At 41.5% G+C, this 18,783-nt stretch overlaps 1 long non-coding RNA gene across 1 annotated transcript in view; it reads right to left on the bottom strand.

Moving 5' to 3' along the window:
- Window positions 1-980: 980 nt before the first annotated feature.
- The window catches only part of LOC133213201 (uncharacterized), a 35,991-nt gene continuing 18,188 nt past the window's right edge, over window positions 981-18,783 (bottom strand). The window contains exons 2-3 of the long non-coding RNA XR_009725720.1: window positions 10,483-10,734; window positions 981-1,438 (exon numbers count right to left, since the gene is read on the bottom strand). This is a non-coding gene — a long non-coding RNA (uncharacterized LOC133213201). The remainder of the gene's footprint in view (window positions 1,439-10,482; window positions 10,735-18,783) is intronic.

An 18,783-nucleotide genomic window follows, 5' to 3' on the forward strand; every position in this document is an offset into this window, starting at 1 on the left:
CAGCTTTCCACAAGCGGGAGGCAGAGCGAATCCAGGACATGCATATGTTCAGTGCCAGTGAGCCTGCTTCTTATTTTGCAGCCATGATGATACCAGAGTCAAGAAGGCATCTACTTAGGATTGTAGCTAAGATTGAAACCAGATTGCTGTAGCACTTTTGAGAATGATAGCCATGCAAAGAAAGAACTGGGCTGTTGGGGGGGGGTTCCTTCTCTTAAAAATGATCACTATTTTTTACCTTTTTTTTTTAATTTATGAAGATTTATAGGTTTTGAATTAGCGTAACTTGGTCTAAGGAGTCAAACTCCTACTCCAGGAGTAAACCAGATGGCTGTAACCAGTAATTTAACTGCTTGCAGTCAGGAACTGTGTCTCAGAAATTGCTGGTCACACATAAGGTGATATACCATGCAAGGTCAGGTTACAAACCGCTTAAAATGCTTTAAAAGTCTATTTTGCATCTGGTAGCTAGAATAAAGCTGCTTGAAACAAGAACTGTACCCCAGATATATTGAACTGGCCATTAACACATGCAGGTGGAGTATAAGAAACGGCAGTTCTGCGGCACTCCAACTCAAACAGCAGCAAAAAGAAAAGAATTTTAACTAAGGTCTGCTGAAGAGCTTGTGCATGCAGACCCGAGGCAGCCACACTTCCCACCAGGAGGGAAGTGCTCTCACTTTGAAGATTCAAATCTCTAAATGCCACGTTTCAGCAGATCTTGTGCATGACCAGGCCCAAGGTATTGACACAAGATGCTACTGTTTGCTTTTCATGGGTCTGTGTTTGAAGATGTGGATGGTGTTTGCAGATAACAATTTTCCACCAGACAGAACTACTGTCTGGAGTTCTTTCCATATTTTTATGACTACAGCTTGCCGTATTCTGGCTGACCAATCCACAATCCACTACTGGATTTCTTTACCAGATACAACATAAACTCATAATTAGAATTATGCAGAAACAGATTGGTGAAAAATAAGCACCCGTCTGCTCGGTTTGTAAAGTATTTTGCATAAGGTGGTCAAGAAAGGCAGAGAATAAATAGTAGAAATTGGAATTGGGGACTCTGTTAGAACTAAGGTGACACACAGAAGCACAAAAGCTTGAATGGCTAATAATGGTCATAAATGCTCCAAGGTACCTTCTATTCCAAATGTTCCCACTTTCAAACATAGCTTATATAATATTCGTTATACTTGGACTTGAATTGTATCTGCATTCTACTGCTTTCACCATTTCTCTCACTCCTGCCCAGTTCAGCCTTTGAACTAGTGTGCATCTTGCACCCTAAATGAGATTCTACTCAACTTTTGTATACTTACATGGGTAAAATGCAAGCTAGAATCACAATCCAGCGCTTCTGTGACTTGCTTCACTTCTGAGCTCTCTGGCAGGTTAGATAGAACAGTATTTCTCACTGAGCTGTTCATAATACCTGCCAAGATAGCACAGAATCACCAAAGAAACCGCCAACCCAATAAAAACCTTAATTCACTGTTTTGGGAAAAAAAAGCTGGGAAAGCCTTTCACTTTCAAGTATCCAAATTGATTGCCTTCCGGCACTTTAAATTTAATATAAGCACATTAAAGTACAGTATACATGATGCAGTACACTAATATACTTAGCAGATGGACAACACTTGCTCGTGATTTAATACTTAGATATGCTCATTTCACATCTACTGTACAAGCACTTCATATATTTGAATCCTTAAGTCAGACTTATCTTCAGACTAGATGCAATTGAGTCACATGAGCATAGGATTTCCTTTATTAGTTCCATAACCTTACTGGTATTTTGGCAAACCTGATAATAAAATAAAAAAAAAATAAAAAAAAAAAAGAAGAAACCCCCCTTGCATCTGGATTTTAATATATTTCACAGGATTTTCTTTTTCAGCATGATGAAACCAGTTCTCCTAGACCTACAAACTAACTGATTCAAGACAAAATTCAGACTCTGTATGTCATTCTTTACTAAAATTCACAAGCATTTTTCATGTGAATGCATTACTAAACACTTCATAACAAATAAACCAGCTATCTTACATCTGTCATAGCTTCAAATACTTGCCTTAAAAGGGAGTTGGTGCTTGGGAAGCCTTGGCAAGAATTTTATTGAATTGAGAACCATTATCAGAAATAGGACAAGGAGACCAGACCTAAGAACCTCAGACTGAAAAAAGACATCCTTGCCCTGGCTCCAGGCCAATTAATATCCCTTGGTTCCCTGGCTTGTTTATTTGTATATGAACAAAAACCACTGGAATTCATCGGTCATGGTGAAAGGCTGGGAGGATAAGGTTTGGATGAAGAGATCCTGAGCCTGCAAAGTCCTATATTAACACATAACTTCATTCACATGAGTAGTCTGGTCTGAATCAATAGGATTAGTCATGGAAGTAAACTTTCACGTGTACTGGAGTATTTGGAAATATAAAAATGCCAAGATGAGGGTCAAGACATAGGATCCAGCACAAAAAAGCTAATTGCAGAGCAGGGAAATTTTCTATATCTTGTTAATTGCAAATTTCTGGTTGCTTTTTGTCACTTGAGGTCATTACTAAATAATGTCTGTACACAGAAGCAGTTTTAAGAAGTGATTTTGTTTCTCAGAGAACTTATTGCAATAAAGAGTATACTCCTGAGAGATCACAGTGGAATCCACCTCTGAAAAAGGCAACAGGAGCTCTGAGTATATTTTTATACCCCAACACAAAGACAAAAGTTGCCAGAAATGTAACAGTGAAGAGCACAGGGCATTACCAATCATAAAATCATTATAAAACTAGCATTTCTGTAAGGACTGTCAATGGTTTACACCCTTAGAATGGGATGAACCTTCTGAAACGTGTAGACATTGCGGATCAAAGATGGAGCAGATTATTGTGGGACAAACAATTAGGAATCAGAAAAGGCAAGACATGGGAGGAAGAAGATTGGATTACCAAATTTAAAGGAAGGAGCCAGGAAGCAAGCAAAAGAAAAATCTCTGTATGTATTTTAAAGGGGATTTATTTCAGGAGGAATTCCTTCTTTGTTTCAGTGGTGGTGTTATCCAAGTGACTTAAAGACAGAAAAAACCTGGTGACTTTTATTCCCCTACTTCCAACCCCCTCCCCCCAGTTTGGAATGAGTATATCTCAAGTAATTTCTATGGAATAAGATATCTTCTTACAACACTGAGTATTTGAGTATCAGTGCTTCATTTTAAACTGGCTTCTACCACTCTACTCAGGGCCATGATCTTCTCTGCATTTAACCAAATTGCCATGATGCTATCAAGTGAAAAGTCTTATCAGAATGTCCAGTACCCTCAGTTATATTCAATTTCCCTTTTTGATGCTATTAGTAACTCCTCGGTCCTCTTAAGGTTCATATTTTACATTGTTAGGTGTGAAGAAAGCAGTGGTGGGCTCTGAAGATGTGTCTTTTCAATCAGTTGTTGAATCTCTCATTACTTCAGTGAGGTCTGGGCACAGATGTCTATGTGCTCACTACTACTCCCCAGTCAGTCACATCACCAGAAAAAAAAGTGTCACATAGTTTAGGCAATTGCAAAAAGACAGTAGTCCAAGCACCCGTGCTCTGCCATAACTCAAAGCTGTTGTCTCTTGAAAGGAAAATCTAAGAACTAAATTCATTTCAGATTTGTTTTCCTGTGTTATAGAATTCAGCGAGATGTTGCTATAAATTAAATGTATGGTTTTTTTAATAAAGGGTGACTGATTTCAGGCAAATTTGTCCTAATGTTCTGAAGACAACCAAATTCCAGCCATAGCTCAAGATAGATTCAGGATAAAAGACAAAAATCTGAACAGCTCAAACTTGGATTCAACAGAAAGTTACTTCTGGCGTTTTTTCTGTGCTAATCCCTAATTTGACTATTAGCGTTGGTCCCTTCCCCAGTTACTCGAGAACAGTTTCGAAACACTATGCCATTAGCAACTGAAGATTTTAATCCACTTTTGAAGGACACAAACTGAATTTTCTGGGAGACTGTTGCTTGTTCATACAAAATCTTCCTGATCATGCTCAGATCAGTTGTGTATAGCAATTCTCTGGATCAGAATAAATTGAATTTTAAACTGCCTGTAAATATGTAGCAAAACCTAACCAACAGGGTTACTATCAGGTTCAAAAGTGTGTATTATGGATTCAACTTCTTCCTCAGAGGTTTTGAGAAGATGCCCTGGTTTTCCAAGGCCTTTTATCCTCACCAAACCACTAGCTGTCAGGTCAGCCCTTTTCCTTCTCCTTGCAATGGGCTTGGTTCTGCTTTATGTGCTGCAGAGCAGGAACATGTGAAGGCAGGCTTTCCATAGCTCCTGTCTTTGTGACTCCAGGATTCTCTTTCTCTCTCTGCAGAGGGAAATGAAGAAAAAAAGCCCAATTCCTTGAGGGCTGCACAATTGTAAAAGCTTTGAAAGGCTAATTCCAAAAATTGATGTTATAGGTCTCTTTCGCATGTCTCTGTCTCTGATCAGAACTATAACTTCCTCTGTATGAAATTCTCAGGGAAGGAGAATGTGGTAAGATACTTGTGATATCTGGGCAAAAGTAAGTTGTTATCATGAAAATTATGGAACTAAGGTGTCACTGAGCAGAGCCTCTGAAGAGTTACAGAGCTAAAAAAGTAAGCTGGTGGTCAGAAGAGTGTCTCAAACCCTATCATGAACATTTTTCCTTGCCACGAGTAAAGAGACATTTTTCCTTGCCACTAGTAGAGAGATAAAGGAGGTCAGTCAGGAGATACTATCAGCTAAGGAATCCATAGATCTCCTGTAGATTTCACAAGTATTCATGTGAATAAGCACAATAAAATAGCCTGGCTGTTTGGGATTACAGGTCCCAGCCTTGTGTCTGCATCATCTCAACTCCATCAGGCCACCAGCTGCCAGAGATTTTACTGCACCTTTCAGGAGCACAGATTCCTCAAATTACTGTCATAGACTTCTTGTAGCTGTCATATGCTGTACACAACCTGTATTATTTTTATATCAAAGGTAAAGTCAAGTGGTTTTGTCTTCCCTATTTGCTGTGCCTGTAAGAAAGTTAAAGTCTTTGATGATAATGCTACCTATGGAGGTCTAACCCTGTGAGTACTGACCTAAGGGAGAAAGGGACCACTAGGTAAGCTCCTAACTTAATTATCCTCAGTATTAGTCACACTTGGTCTTCCTGTATCTCTTCTGCAGGGCTTCCATTTTCCCCACCCCTGCTATGCTCCTTCTTCACCCAGAGCCCTCCACATGTATGCTTCCCAGAAAATTGAAATGCTGCATTGTATGTGGCTGCTTAGACATCAACACGAGCTTTCCTGCTCCTTTATCTTTTGAAACCTGCACTGTCAAAAACAGGCAGTGTTTCACTGACTGTTACACATGTGTTACACATATGTTAAATGCTCTCTCAGTCTCTCAGGGAGTTGGGAGAGACACTGTCTTTACAGGTGAGCAAGAGTAATATTGTTAACCAGCCATATGAGATTGACAGCAACTGTCAGTAATGGTGAGGACAGGAAGGAAGTTGGAGGAGAATGGTAACCCTGTGTTAATACTGCATAAAGCAATAATGTTTGAAGGAAAATATGAGGAAATTGGATTTATTATGAGCTTTTATAGTTGAGGGTGATGTTCCTAAAGGCTCTTTTTTGATAGAGCAGAAGTGACTATCTCACTATCTAAGTGAGAGAGAATGGACAGGCTTTGATGGTGTGGAGTACTAGCACTGTGGATGAAAAAGCAGAAGGGCAGAAAAGAATTATCATGGTGACACAAAACTCTTGATATTTATATATACAGGGACAAGGAAGAGATACAGGCACTTTCAAGCTTGTGTTTTGCCAGCTAGCTGGGAATAGGATGAAGCCATCTTATCTGGGCTTGACAGATCTCACGATCAAGAAGGTGGCAATGGACTGAAGGAAGTGTCTTCCAGCTCACAGTTTTGTTCTGGGTTGGTTAAAAACTCTAAAAACATGTCTTTCTGATGTTTCTGGTTAAGGACAGCTCATATCTAAAATTAAAACAGTCCTTGTGTTAGAGGGACAGAAACAGATCCCAGCAGGCTTTGGAGCAGCATTCCCCTCATGAGGCAGGAAAGGGAATGTTTTTGATCGCTGAAGCTGAAGTATTTTCTGCTTGATGTGGAAGGCCAGGTGGGTGAGCAGAGATGTGGAGCTTAGAAAGGCCTTCTGGAGAGGGGGTCTGTTATGGGGTTTACTCTCCTGAGTGAAACAAAGTGAGGAAAATAGGTTTGGGGATAAGTCTTCATCCATGCTGCTTACTCGTATGTCTGCTTTCTGACACATGCCTACCCAGCATCAGTGCTCCAATGGTTTCTGCCTGACATCTTATTTAGATAAATTATCCTGAAACAGCAGGATGATTTGTGTGTAATTCCTCATTATTATTGAGTATGGACTTCTACCCATATAAGAAATCTTATGCTCTTGATTTTCTGTTTCACCTTGCCCTGGAGGATAGTTTGGGTGTACCGTATTTTTTTGTACTTTTATGTCGTCTGTGATTCTAAGTGTTTGAGACTTATTAAATATAAAAGCTCTTTGATATCAGCTGGAGCACAGCTGAGGATTAAGCCTGCCTATCAATGCTTAGCCTGCTGCTGTCATGTATAAATCCTATGTAGGAATCGCTGCTTTGCACAGAAATCAGCTGCAGCCTGCATGAAACATAGCAGATGCTTTGCAAAATAGATCTGCAAGGAAGTGAAGATACCTTTTCCAATGAACTTTGTGATGAATACAAAATCCGGCTTCTGAGAAGCTCCCCTCAGGAAGCCAACAGATAGGCATCTATAACTCACTCATCTATAAAATGCCTCTTGGAATCTTTAATGGGTGTGAGCAAGCGCCTGTCAGCTTTCTGCCACATGGGAAAAGATGGTACCAATGGTGCACTTAGAAACAGTGCTACCAGGCTGGGGTGTTGCATTGCTTGGGAGGGGGCTCATCACAACCACCTATGGCTGCACATGAAATGCCCCATCTGGGCACCGAGTTCAGCTGACCCCAACTTAACCAAACAAATCTGACAGCATCACAGTCCTAGGTGTTATGATTGCAGTCAAAAATATATTAATCTCCAGAAACTAAGAAATACTTAAAGCTACCAAGATCAAAGCAAACTGATAGTATTGGTCATCAGAGGGGTAATGAAATTTGGACATAAGGTGGGAATCTACTTTTTTCTGGCAATGTTCAAATATTTCACTGCCAAGATTTCATCAGCTGTACTTTATGGTTTAGTTATTTAAGTTGCCATTAACACGTCTGTTCTGGAACTAATTTTTAGGTGGTTTACCCACAGGAATACCAGCCCATATGCTTGAAATAAAATGGGGGAGAGAGGTATGGAGAGAGGGAGAATACAGGTATCACTTTTTGCAAGTGATAGCATGCCTGTATATGATTATAATGTGTAAAAAATATTCCAAAGCCTTCTCCTCAATCCATGTTTATAGGAAAAGTCCCATGCACTTATAAAAGAGTGAAGAGTTCTGAAACCAATATCATAAATCAGCTGTAAAACTTCATGAACTGCAACTGTGATGTAAAGCTTCCTGGACTCGTGCAAGAGTCTGAGGGTCTTTGCAGCCCCTTTGTTACGTAACTGTGTTACAGGATAGTCACTCCTCAGTGCTCATCATAACCAGACTTCTGCTCTGTTTCTTAGGGGAGCTGCATGTTGCCTTAGCGATTTCATTAGGAGGCTGATTTGTTTGAGCTTTGTTTTTTTTCACTAGACGCTGATTGTAAAAGATATATCGACAGAGAAATGCAGAGAAGCCATGGGCAGATTTACTGCTAGCCCTCCCATTGCTGCCGTTCGTATCCTTGTGAATCAGGATGTGCTGGAGCAATCAGATTTTCAGAGGCATCTGCCAGAATGTCACTTCTTCTAGATTTGAGGCTGACATGTCTTGACTTATTGCAGTCAGGAGATGGGACCCATCAAAATTAATCACCCTCTGTTTACATCCCACCTTCATTGTTTCTTTCTCTGGCTCATGTGATGCCCCCAGTTAAAGGTCTGTCTCATCTTTGCCTTAGTTCAGAGACAGCATCATTCTTGCCAGCAGGGTTTATCCCCTTTCCAGCTGTGGCTGTGCTGCCACCCCAATCCTAGCACTGTAGGCTTTTGCAGAGCTCTACTGTCAAGCATCCACTGAAAACTGACCTATTGCATCTTCCTAAATGCTTCCAACAGAACTGTAGCTTAGTACAAATGTTTGCAATGCTGTCTCTTATTTTGTTTGTGGCTACATAAAAAATCATGCAGGGATTTGTATTTCATCATAGGATTTATCACATGGCACAGCAAAAAGGAGAAGGAACACTATGCTGCCAAAAATGTACATATCTTTGCAGTTACCTGCTAGCTGGAGTGAGCAGTAACTCTTTATACCTAATGCCATTGCTACACATCAATGAGATCTACTAGAGGCAAGGAAGCTACCTGAATTTAGGGTATGGCTCTCACGTCGGCTACCTCTACTTCCTTGGTTTTATTGGTCTTACTTTGTTTTCTCAGTGGCTCGTTCTGTCCATCTGTACTCTGCATATTTTTAGAACTTAAGCAACTTCCTTTGGCTACCTCTTGTGCTGCTCTGAATTGTGTAGGATCCTACTTAAGCCCACAGAAGTCACTCTTCTTTCCCCATGAGCTGTGTATTCAAGTCCCATTAATATTAAATAGGATTTCAGGGAATACATTGAGGGAGAATAAGCCTCTTAAACACCTCTTTTACCATACCTATTTTATTTCTTTAGCATTTCTCACCTCTTGAAGCTATTTTCTTATTTCCCTGTCTATACAAGCATAGACCACATCTTGCCCTTCTGACAAGACTCCCTCCCTTCCCCTGTTGAGGACTCCAAGGAAGCCAGACACATGGCTCTTTGCATTGTTTTCTTGTTCACTTCCATATAAGAGACGCAGTTTACTTTCCCTCAAACCCCATTTCCATTCAGAGACTGAAACCGCTTCTTCTCTATTTTGCCCTGAAAAGAAGCATGTACTTACCTGAAGACATACAATGTTCTAAGACTGACATAAAGATTGATTTATTTATTAGCCTTCTCTGAGCTCTAAAAATACAAAACTCTTTTTTTTTTTAATAGTGTCTTTCATCCTTAAATACTTCACAAGTTACAACTTTAACACTGGCCAAGAAGTGCTGTGGCTTGTGAGGCTGGGAAGCCCTGCTGGAGTAGACGGCTTAATGTGGGTCCAGTTTGGAAGGACTTTCACAATGAAGTTCAGTCCCAGTCTATAGGCAGTGACATTGACTTGTGCCAACCATTGTGGTGGACAGAACTGGGAGTTAGTGCCCAGCTTTGTGTGCTGTTTCCTTCTTGAAATGATGGACTGAGATAGCAAGTGCCACTACTACACATTTGAAATAATAAACAGCATTTCTGTACTCAGATGAACCATTTAGCTCCAATCTCTGATTCAATTGTTTTTCCATCATCCAACAATGAAATGTTGAATGAGTTGAACATCTGTTCTGAGCTAAAGATGTCAGTAGTACAAATTCCTAACAAAGTGAAACAGAATATCAAGACAGAGGAGGATAGAAGGTCACTTGCATGCAATTTAGTTTTTAAAAAATGATCTGGAGATATATTAGCCATAACTTAGAATTAAGGTACTTTACAGTTGAGATTTTGAGGATGTTGCAATTTATCACATGTGAGTTCTGCTTTAATTGCCTGTAAATAGCCTCCAAAGATGTCTGTATAATTTCAGTATACAGTTGGCTGGATAGTACACTGGTCACAATTTTTAGCTTTGGGTGAGGATTTCAAGATGCCTCTAGCTTAGTCATTACCATTTTTTGCAATGATTGTTAGCTAATATTGCCTATCTCAAGTGCCTGTGATATGAATCTGTAATTGCACAGCGCCAATTAACCTTTATTTCCCAGGTGAGAGAGGTAGCTGATATTGTAATGAAGGAGTGCTTAAAGAAAGTATCATTCCATCTGGAAAATTTACAGTGGGAGAGGGTGAGAGAGAACAAGGACCCTATCATGGAAGGTAGCTTTTAAAAGGTGAGCATAATAAAGGGGCTGTGTAAGCTACACACAGAGACTCCAGTCTCTTAATAGTTCCTGTATTAAGGGGAATTACCACATTACTGTTTGCTTTTTACTCTTTCCCCCCACTCCTGCTAACAGTAGCCTTGTGAGCACCACAAAGAGCTTTGGCTTATGTTCGCTTTGAAACCGCCACAGCTGTTTGCTGCAGGGTTGCCCCTGGCTGGTTGCTCTGCCTCAGGCAGCTCCTCCTCAGCAAACAGGGCACAGCAGCACCCATGCATTCCAGCAGCTCACACGCAGTGTGAAAGCCCACAGAAAACTGATGGTGGAAGCAGCTTTCTGAGCCATCACCATATGCCTGTATACTGGCTAGTTCCTGGCCTCTGCTATTCCTCCTGAAGTCAAAATTACACTAGTCATCAATGTCGCAGTCTTATTCCTTGGGCTTTACTGTCTTCACCATTGTTTTCTCCTGCTGTTGAGCAGGGCTGTGTAGCCAGAGATCTGGGAATATCTCAGAATGAAACATGTTCCCCTGGTTCTTCTCTGCAAGTCAGCATCATGGGTGGAAGCTTCAGCACAGGGCAAGCTGCCTGAAGCAGGGTGGCAGGAAGGGACCACTCCTTTGCAGCCCAATGTCAAGGATCAGGATTATGTGAGAACCTGTTTAAACAGAGAAAAGAAAGAGATATACATCCTTGCCCTGCAGATCTCAGAAGAGTTTGAAAATGTGAATACCAAAGGCTCAGGCCATAATTGAACTTGAAAACAAATTGATTTTGTGCACTTTGAAGATTCACAGCCAGTCTCATGACTTTTTTATGAAGAACTTTTTTATGAAGACCTGCCAGATTCATGCTTCTTGAGCCCTTTTCATTGGTGGAATGTGTGATTTACCTTCTGGTTCATTCTCATTGCTGCAGATACCTCAAACACATTTACTGAGACAGGCAGGCTCCTCTGGCACATCAGGAGGCAGAGATTGGGTTTGTCTGAAAGTTGTGCAGAGCCATGTCACGGCTGACCTGCTGGCTGGCGTGAGGAGCTCAGCATGGGGAAAGACTCCCCCCGTAGTCCAGCAGGCACAAGGCCTCTCACAGCCGCACTAGGGGGAGAGCACGTGGACCATTTCTTCCGTGCATCTGCACAGGCAGCAACACTCCCAGGGGAGCAGCACCAGGGGAAAGGAAACAAGATGACTCCTCCTCATTTATCAGTCTGTAATACGGGGGGGATTATCTACAGGATCCAGGAGAGAATTTAGTCAGTGCACTATGACATAAAATGGTGTAATTGTCAAAAATAGCATGGAGCATTTCTGTACTGCCTGCTGTGCTTCATAACCATGCACAGAGCTTCACTAACACACTGCCAGTATGTACAGTGGCACTGAAAGTACAGCATACAGAGGGAAGACATGAGTAAATTAAGGTTTTTCTGTGTTACCAGATCACCAGCTGAGAGGCAGAAAGGGAGAGGGGCACCTTCAGGCAATGCCCCTGACTACAGCAACAATAAGAGTTGCTTAGCAGCTGCTGCCGCATGAGCCTGGACATCCTTTAATGCTCTAGCTCAGACCAGGAGTGTGCTTTTCAAGTGAATTGTCTCATTACGCCCTATTACCATGTTCAGCTTGGCAGTCTGGGTGCATGAGGCCTGGCGTTTCCCTGCTAGAACAAAACAGGATGATGTGGTTGCAGATGAATCCCCTGAAGCCTGTGCAGCATTGGAGCTGGGTCAGCAGCACCCCCAATTTGCTTGCCAAGAGGCAAGCACCCCTTGGTGAGCCTAAAACAGGACAGTATGTATTTATGCAAGGGGAAAATGACAAGGCAGGGATCATGGCAAGGAGCAAGCATTAAATGGGTTGGAGGTCCCAGGAACTGAGCAAGATCATGATGGCTCCATGTGCTGTAGTATGCTTAACACAGTGAAACCATTATGTTATTTTTAGTTCCAGTTTTCACATGTGAGGTGCGAACAGGCTTCATTTTGTTTTCAAAGGTGTGACTCTTCTTCCGCAAGCTGTTTTAAATATGTGCCTCCATGTTTAATGTGCCAAAATAAATGTTCTGCTACATTCTGACTCTGGTTTGGATTTTGCTTCTAAGTTTAAAGTAATGTGCCAGTAATGTGTACAATGACAAATTTGGTATCAGTGTTCAACATCATCAGGTACGTGATACTTCATGGCTATGCTGCTTTGATCATATTTCTTCTTCCCTTCATTAAGTTATTGGTTCATTCATTACTAAGAAAATACAGAAAAAAGAAAGTCTCAGAAAGAAAAATTCATTTAATTCCCTGATATGAACCCAAAGCTGTGGCCAAACTAATTCTTTTTTATTTTTTTTTCCTACGGAAAAGCCCATATTCCGATTAGGTTTCAAAAAAAACCTTTTTTTTTTTTTTCTTTCTAACAAGACTTCTCATGATGCTGGTAAAAGTCAAGCAAGTGTTACTGACTTTATTTAAAGCCACAGCTGCTCAGGTAGACACCAAATATAGCTGAGCTCTTACAAGAGCAGCTTGTGGGATTCTAGTATTGTTTAATTTGAATACAAACCCTAGTCTAGGATTTCATTCCACAACTAGACTTAACGTGAGTGAGATTCTGATCTGGAGCCAAACTCCACATCGGACCCAGCTCCAAATATGTCAGAATCCCAAAATACATTTTAAGTATACCACTTGACAGAATCCCAGAACATCATAAAAAGTTATACGATAAATATATCCAAACAGGAATGCTTTCACAAATAAGTAAGTTTTTGTGCCATTGAGTCCTTCTGCCATGGTGTGGAGGATGTAGGGTCAGGTCCTTGTTCATTTGTTCAGAATAGTTTTGCATTGTGCTTATGGACATGGACTGCTCCAAAGACACCAGTGAAGCGCAGGACGTCAATTGCAGAGATGTGATAAACAGACAAACTTCTCAAATGCTATGACCAGACAGCCCAGTGCTTAATGCTGCGGTTGCTGCGCAGGAGGGATCCACGCTGAGCACTGATGATCCTCAGGCCAACTGCAAGGCACCCATTTGTCTGAAAGATGCGACCCTGTGGGCTCCAGAGCCTGGTTATTAGGTGCTCTCTGCATGTGGTTACCAAGCAACATTTCAGCTTCAGACCCACATTGTCCTCACTGCCACTGGATGGATGCATCAGTCACGGTTGCTGCTATCTGGAGGGAGACAATATGATTTTGGCAGAGGGTGAGAGGAAGGTGGCCATAACCAAAGGAAATTTATATATCCCCCTCCCTCTAGATTGCTGCAGATCAGATGGCTGGTACTTAGAGATAGTCTTCAAGGAAAATTCAAGGAATTTAGTTCATTCAATTCACAGCAAATGAGATTGCTGTGAAAAAAAAGGAAAGATCCCAGATACTTGCTCTCCTTGTAAAAAAGCAAATGCTCTTGCATGATTTTTTAGACTAGGTAATTGTAGCACCTGCCCTTGCTGAGTTGTGTAATGATGCAGCTCACCCTCACAGTGACCTTCAAAGGGAAAAAAAAAAAAGAGGAAATAGCTTGTATGCAGGAATACCTATAACACATCTTGCAAGAAAAGACTCTGAAGAGCACTTGCCTGCTGGCTATATAGAGCATGTGAAAGGGTGGTGGGCTGGGACTTCACCCTGGATTCCCACACCTTTCCTCTTTTACAGCCAAAAAAGGTGACTGGTTTCTGCTTTTTCTTAGCTATTTTTCCTGTGGCTGGGTTTGTAGCCTGAATAGTTAGGATAGGAATTTGATGCAGCACTTCATCCTGTTCACTACCATAGTACCACAAATAATTCACAAGAGAAGGAATGGACACTGCCCAGGTGAAAGCTGATGGAAGTGCAGTTAGTGCAGCCCTCACTATGCCAAATCTGTCAGTGTAGCCAGTATATATGCCCAGCCTGTTGACCCCCACTTTATGCTTCTACAGAAATGTCTAATCCTGGCCAGCAGTGCTAACTCCTCCCCTTGAGCTACAAAGAAGCATTTCTGAAGATCATGAGACATGTGACAGGAGGGAGAGAAAAGGAATGGGGAGGGTGTACTCTCCTCCCTAACATATCCATGCAGAACAAAGGGTAATTTATCCCTTTGCTTCATGTCAGTGCCCTTAGCTGCAATGCAGCCAAAAGAAACTCAGTCTTTTCTTACTTGGCTTTCTCATTTTTGTCATATACCTATTCCTCATAAAAATAGGCACACAAAGGGTGTCTGCATCTAGAAGCGCTCCATTAATGGAGTCACCTTGCTTACAGGCTGAATGGGCTTCAGAAGGACCCTTTTAAAACTGTTTCCTGCAAAACCTGGTGCAATTTACTGCTATTAAAATCTGGGTTTAAGGAAGCAAGGGAACATGATGAGCTATGTCTAGTTTCCACACAATTTAAAAACTGGAAAATTTTTCTGTTTGTAAAAAGAGACTTGAATTCAGCAAGCCTTGCTCTTTGGTTACGAGATCTGTTCACTGCCAAAAGCACTCAGCATCTCTCAGGGCAAGGACCTCAGGACCACCTTCAGGGTAACTCAGGGTGGCTGAGACTGTGTTCAAAGCAGGCCTCACCTGATGAGCAGGAGCAGCAGCAGTGCCTGTGTTGCAATGCGGCTGCATGATGGGGTATGAGACACAGCACATTCTTCTCCCTGCCACAGGCATTCCCACAGAGGCAGGGAGGCTGAGAGGCTGCCAGCTGCTTGGCCCTTTGCTGCTGGAAGAATGCAACTGAATGTGAAAACTTGTCACCAGGCTGAAGCCACAGCACACCTGTCCCTCCTGTCAGTCTCCTGCAGCAAAGTCTCACTGGGACTTAAAAACTCAAGCCATAAAAGCGGGATTTAACTAGCCTTATTCTAGAATGCAATGTGTAACATCAATGCTCCATATGTCCCATGATGGGAATGTCCACTTAAACCATGCTATGTAAACAAGATAACAGCTGTGAAATGGCATGAGCTGTCCCACAGTGATTCAGAGACAAGTCAAGCAAAACTTTAGAAGAACATTCCCTTTTGTTAAATACCTATGCCCAGGGAAATGGGAAGAATGTGTGTTGGGGATCAGTATCTTCTCCTTTTTTATTAAGTGGCAGAGCTGTGAGAAACCTTTTATAAGGAGGAAAATGACTCCTCCAGCAATAAGAACAAGGGGAACTATTTCCCTTTTTCATGTTGTTAACAGTCTTGCATCTAGCCTGGAAAGATAACACGTCGGGAAGCTCCTAGCTCTCACCTTTTATAGGTCAGCAGTGTGGGAGCCCTGGAGGAATGTACTCTGGTAAATGTATAGAAACAGCTGGCTGCAGCTGAATCAGTTGTTTCCTCCCTGGAGATAAATGTTTGTCTGTCTTTTTTCCCCTGTTTTCATAAAATCTAAATTAGACTTCCATAATGCAGAGAAATTTCCTGATATATCTTGTGAAAGCACTTACAGCGAATGCAACAACAAGCACTGCTTGAAGCATTGCTTTTTCTATTTGTTGGCTGAAGTGAGAGGTAAAGGATTGTGGTTTTCTGCTTATTCCTTCAGTAGGCTTTTCTTCCATATAAAAACAAATATATTCATCTCGGGTTAAATAAAATGTTTTATTTAACTGTAAATCAAACATTTTGGCTGTTCTCTCACCCCCACTTTCCTTTATTAAACTTGGATAAATTGAGACTAAGCATCTCCAAATTGCAGGTCAAGATGCTTGACCACTCTTAAAAAAGCAGCCCAGTGGTTTGATTAATTTGAATCTAACCTGAAAATAATTAGTTCCACTAAGCCTTCAGTATTGGTTAATAAAACTTCTAGCATTACAATTTTCTTCTGTTCTAGTTACAATATATGAACTGACTTTTGTAACAGACACTAAGATTTAATATCCTCCTGGGCAAATATTGACCAAGACAAGAGGTCAATATTAACCTGTCAAATCAATAAATCCAAACAATCACATTGGCAGTAGTCAATCTACTTATACTTATTAAAAAAGAAAAAAAAAAGAAGCCAGGATTGCCAAGGAACTCAAAGTTGCTGAAGCTCAGAAACATAATTATTTATCAGATTATTTACAAATCTAGTAACAAGTGTTTACTTGGAACATGGAAATTAAAAGTTAAGACCATCGTAAATCTTACGTACTTTGACCTAACCAGAAACTAGGAATCATCATCACACACACAGTTTTCACTTGGATATTTAAAAGCCATGTTTGACTAAGGCAGCTTGTAATTTTAGTGCCTGAGTGCAGGCCTACAGGGTCAAAAGTGAGAATTAGGTGAACGCTCTTCAGAATACCTGATCTGCTAAACACCCTGGCTAAACTCACATGCATTGAGACACTGATTGCTCTGAGAGGGAAAAAATCTCTTCGGAGGAAAGATTTTATTAGAGTATTTTCTTCAAAGCTCCGGGTAGGAAGCCAAAATCTGCATTTGCGAAGGTTTTCAGCAAGGAAATCAGTACAAGGTGTCCATCCTAAACAGCTTTCCATCTGTGCTTACGGAGAAGCAAGATTTCCTAGCAATGGTTCCAACTTCCCCTAAAATCCATTATTTATGATGGCCTTGTGATAAAAAGTTAGCATCCTGCCTGAGCTACAGGGAAGTGGGCATACACTTCATCAAGCTTTCAGATAGGATTTTGAAAAGAATTTCCCACTTACTGCATTAATAATCTGGTGTTTGACAGAGGTACAGTGCAGGAGCTGAGAGCAAATGGTCTTCTTTCTCGTCTGCAAAACACATCCTTGAAGACAACGTTTAAAGTCTCTGGAGCCTTTCTGTATATTTCTAGAGCTCAAGCAACATCCTCAAGACGGATTATCTGTGAGCTGTCAATGCAAATCACCGTGCAAATGAGCACACCCAGAATCACAGAATCCCAAGGGTTGGAAGGGACCTCAAAAGATCATCTAGTCCAACCCCCCTGTGCCTGTGAGCATGTCCTGTGCCCAGGACCCTTATTAACAGAAGGGCAACAAAGACTCTTCAGGAAAAGAGAGAAGTAACAGACAAGGAGAAAAGGTTCATGTGGGTCAGCTGTGGGGTTAGCAGAGGGAATTCAAGAACTGAAGCTGAACCATCAACAACCTCTCTCCATTCTCACAATGGGGCATTGTTCAAGCATCTCAGTGATGTCCTCTACTAATAATGTTGTATTCTCTTTGAGTAGCCTGCCCTAGAAAACGTATGGATTAGACATCACGTCCCACATACTTTAGCAAGGGGGAAAGAGAGAAAGTGTAGAGAAGATAGGCTTGCTCTTGCATTCCTTTACTATTGAGGGCAAAGGCATAACACAAAGCATGCAGGAAAATATTCTTAGTAAGGTGTGCAATCCAGTCGTGAAAAGGAGAGGGAAAATACGACTGTGACACTACCAGTTTGATCCCAGCTTTCAACATTGGGATCATGGCTGTATTCTCTGCCCTTCACGTTAGTGCAGTTGAAGTGGAAGAGGTTTGCAGAGCACCATTTATTTCACTTGTCAGCTGTAATCATGATCACCATCACTTGTACTGTGGCTGTGCCCCATGTAACAGGATAGGGACCCCCCATTCTCCTAGTCCTTGGTGAAATATAGAAGGCATCAATGCTGTCCTGAACAGCTTACCATCCAACCAACAGGCAAAAAGCCTGAGTAACATAAAAGCAAGCAGTGAGGCAGAGAAGGTGCTAAAGAGAAGTTTATAGCATTGCCGGGCTACAGTGGATAGCTTTATACCCAGCTAAAGGTGTCCAAACAATTTAAAAGTGTTGAGCTTATTGTAAAACAAGTAATTAAATGATAACAGCTCTGCTCAGGCATGGTTCCATATGGTCCGTGAGCATGCTGCTCTCTGAATAGGGGTAAGTCGGTGAGGTCATGCTTAGGTTGCATTAAGACTTTGCTTTTCTCACACGACTCTAATCCAAGTCAGCTACAAAGAGCTGCAGAGGAGGCAGAGGAAGATAAAGTTGGTTGTCGAGGATGGAGGAGAACCCCCACAGAGGGAATACCAGTTGCAGTTGGAAATATGGTGGCAAGTGTTGAGGTGTCAGCCTATAACATTCACATTTTCCAGCAGCAAAACCTCGTGCTGAGAGCATAGAGGCCATTGGTACCACATGTGAGAGCCATTGCAAGAACTAAAGGTTTGCTCAGTCGGTAGTATGTAACAAATTACTCTCAGTGGCAAAAATGAATATGCATCCATGAACATATTCAGAAATTTGGCAATTGAGGAAAAGCACCATTAGGAGCCACAGAACCTAAGTAGGTGGATAGATGGTGGGTTTGTCTACGGGGGAAATTTAGTACTGACTAAGTTAAGGTGTGAATTTATACACCTTAGCTACTCTGCACTAGCAGAGTATCCACTATGTGAATAGCTTTAATCTGTACTAAGAATGCTTTTGTAAGCACAACATTTACTACAGGAGTTAATGTAGAGCAGCTAATGTACTGCAAATTCACACTGTGGTGAGTCCCATCCTGCCTGCTCCTGCTGCTTACACAGAAGCACTTTTCCAACAAGGGGCACTTCAAGCCGACTACAGTCAGGGAACGCATTTCCAAATGCTGATGCTGTAGTTGGGCTAGGCTGCCTATGCAACCTCATGTACCCAGATTGTTAACATGAATTGAACATGGATGCTTGTGAAACAAATAGTTCTGGACTTTTTAATAAGATTGGGAGGGTATCCTCAAGGGAAAACTTTTATTCTTTGAGGCCTCCCAGAACTAT

This window comes from Neopsephotus bourkii, unplaced genomic scaffold (genome assembly GCF_033783945.1).
Source record: "Neopsephotus bourkii isolate Nb327-2 ecotype Australia unplaced genomic scaffold, CSIRO-AGI_Nbou_v1 NB_787, whole genome shotgun sequence".
Lineage (NCBI taxonomy): Eukaryota > Metazoa > Chordata > Aves > Psittaciformes > Psittacidae > Neopsephotus > Neopsephotus bourkii.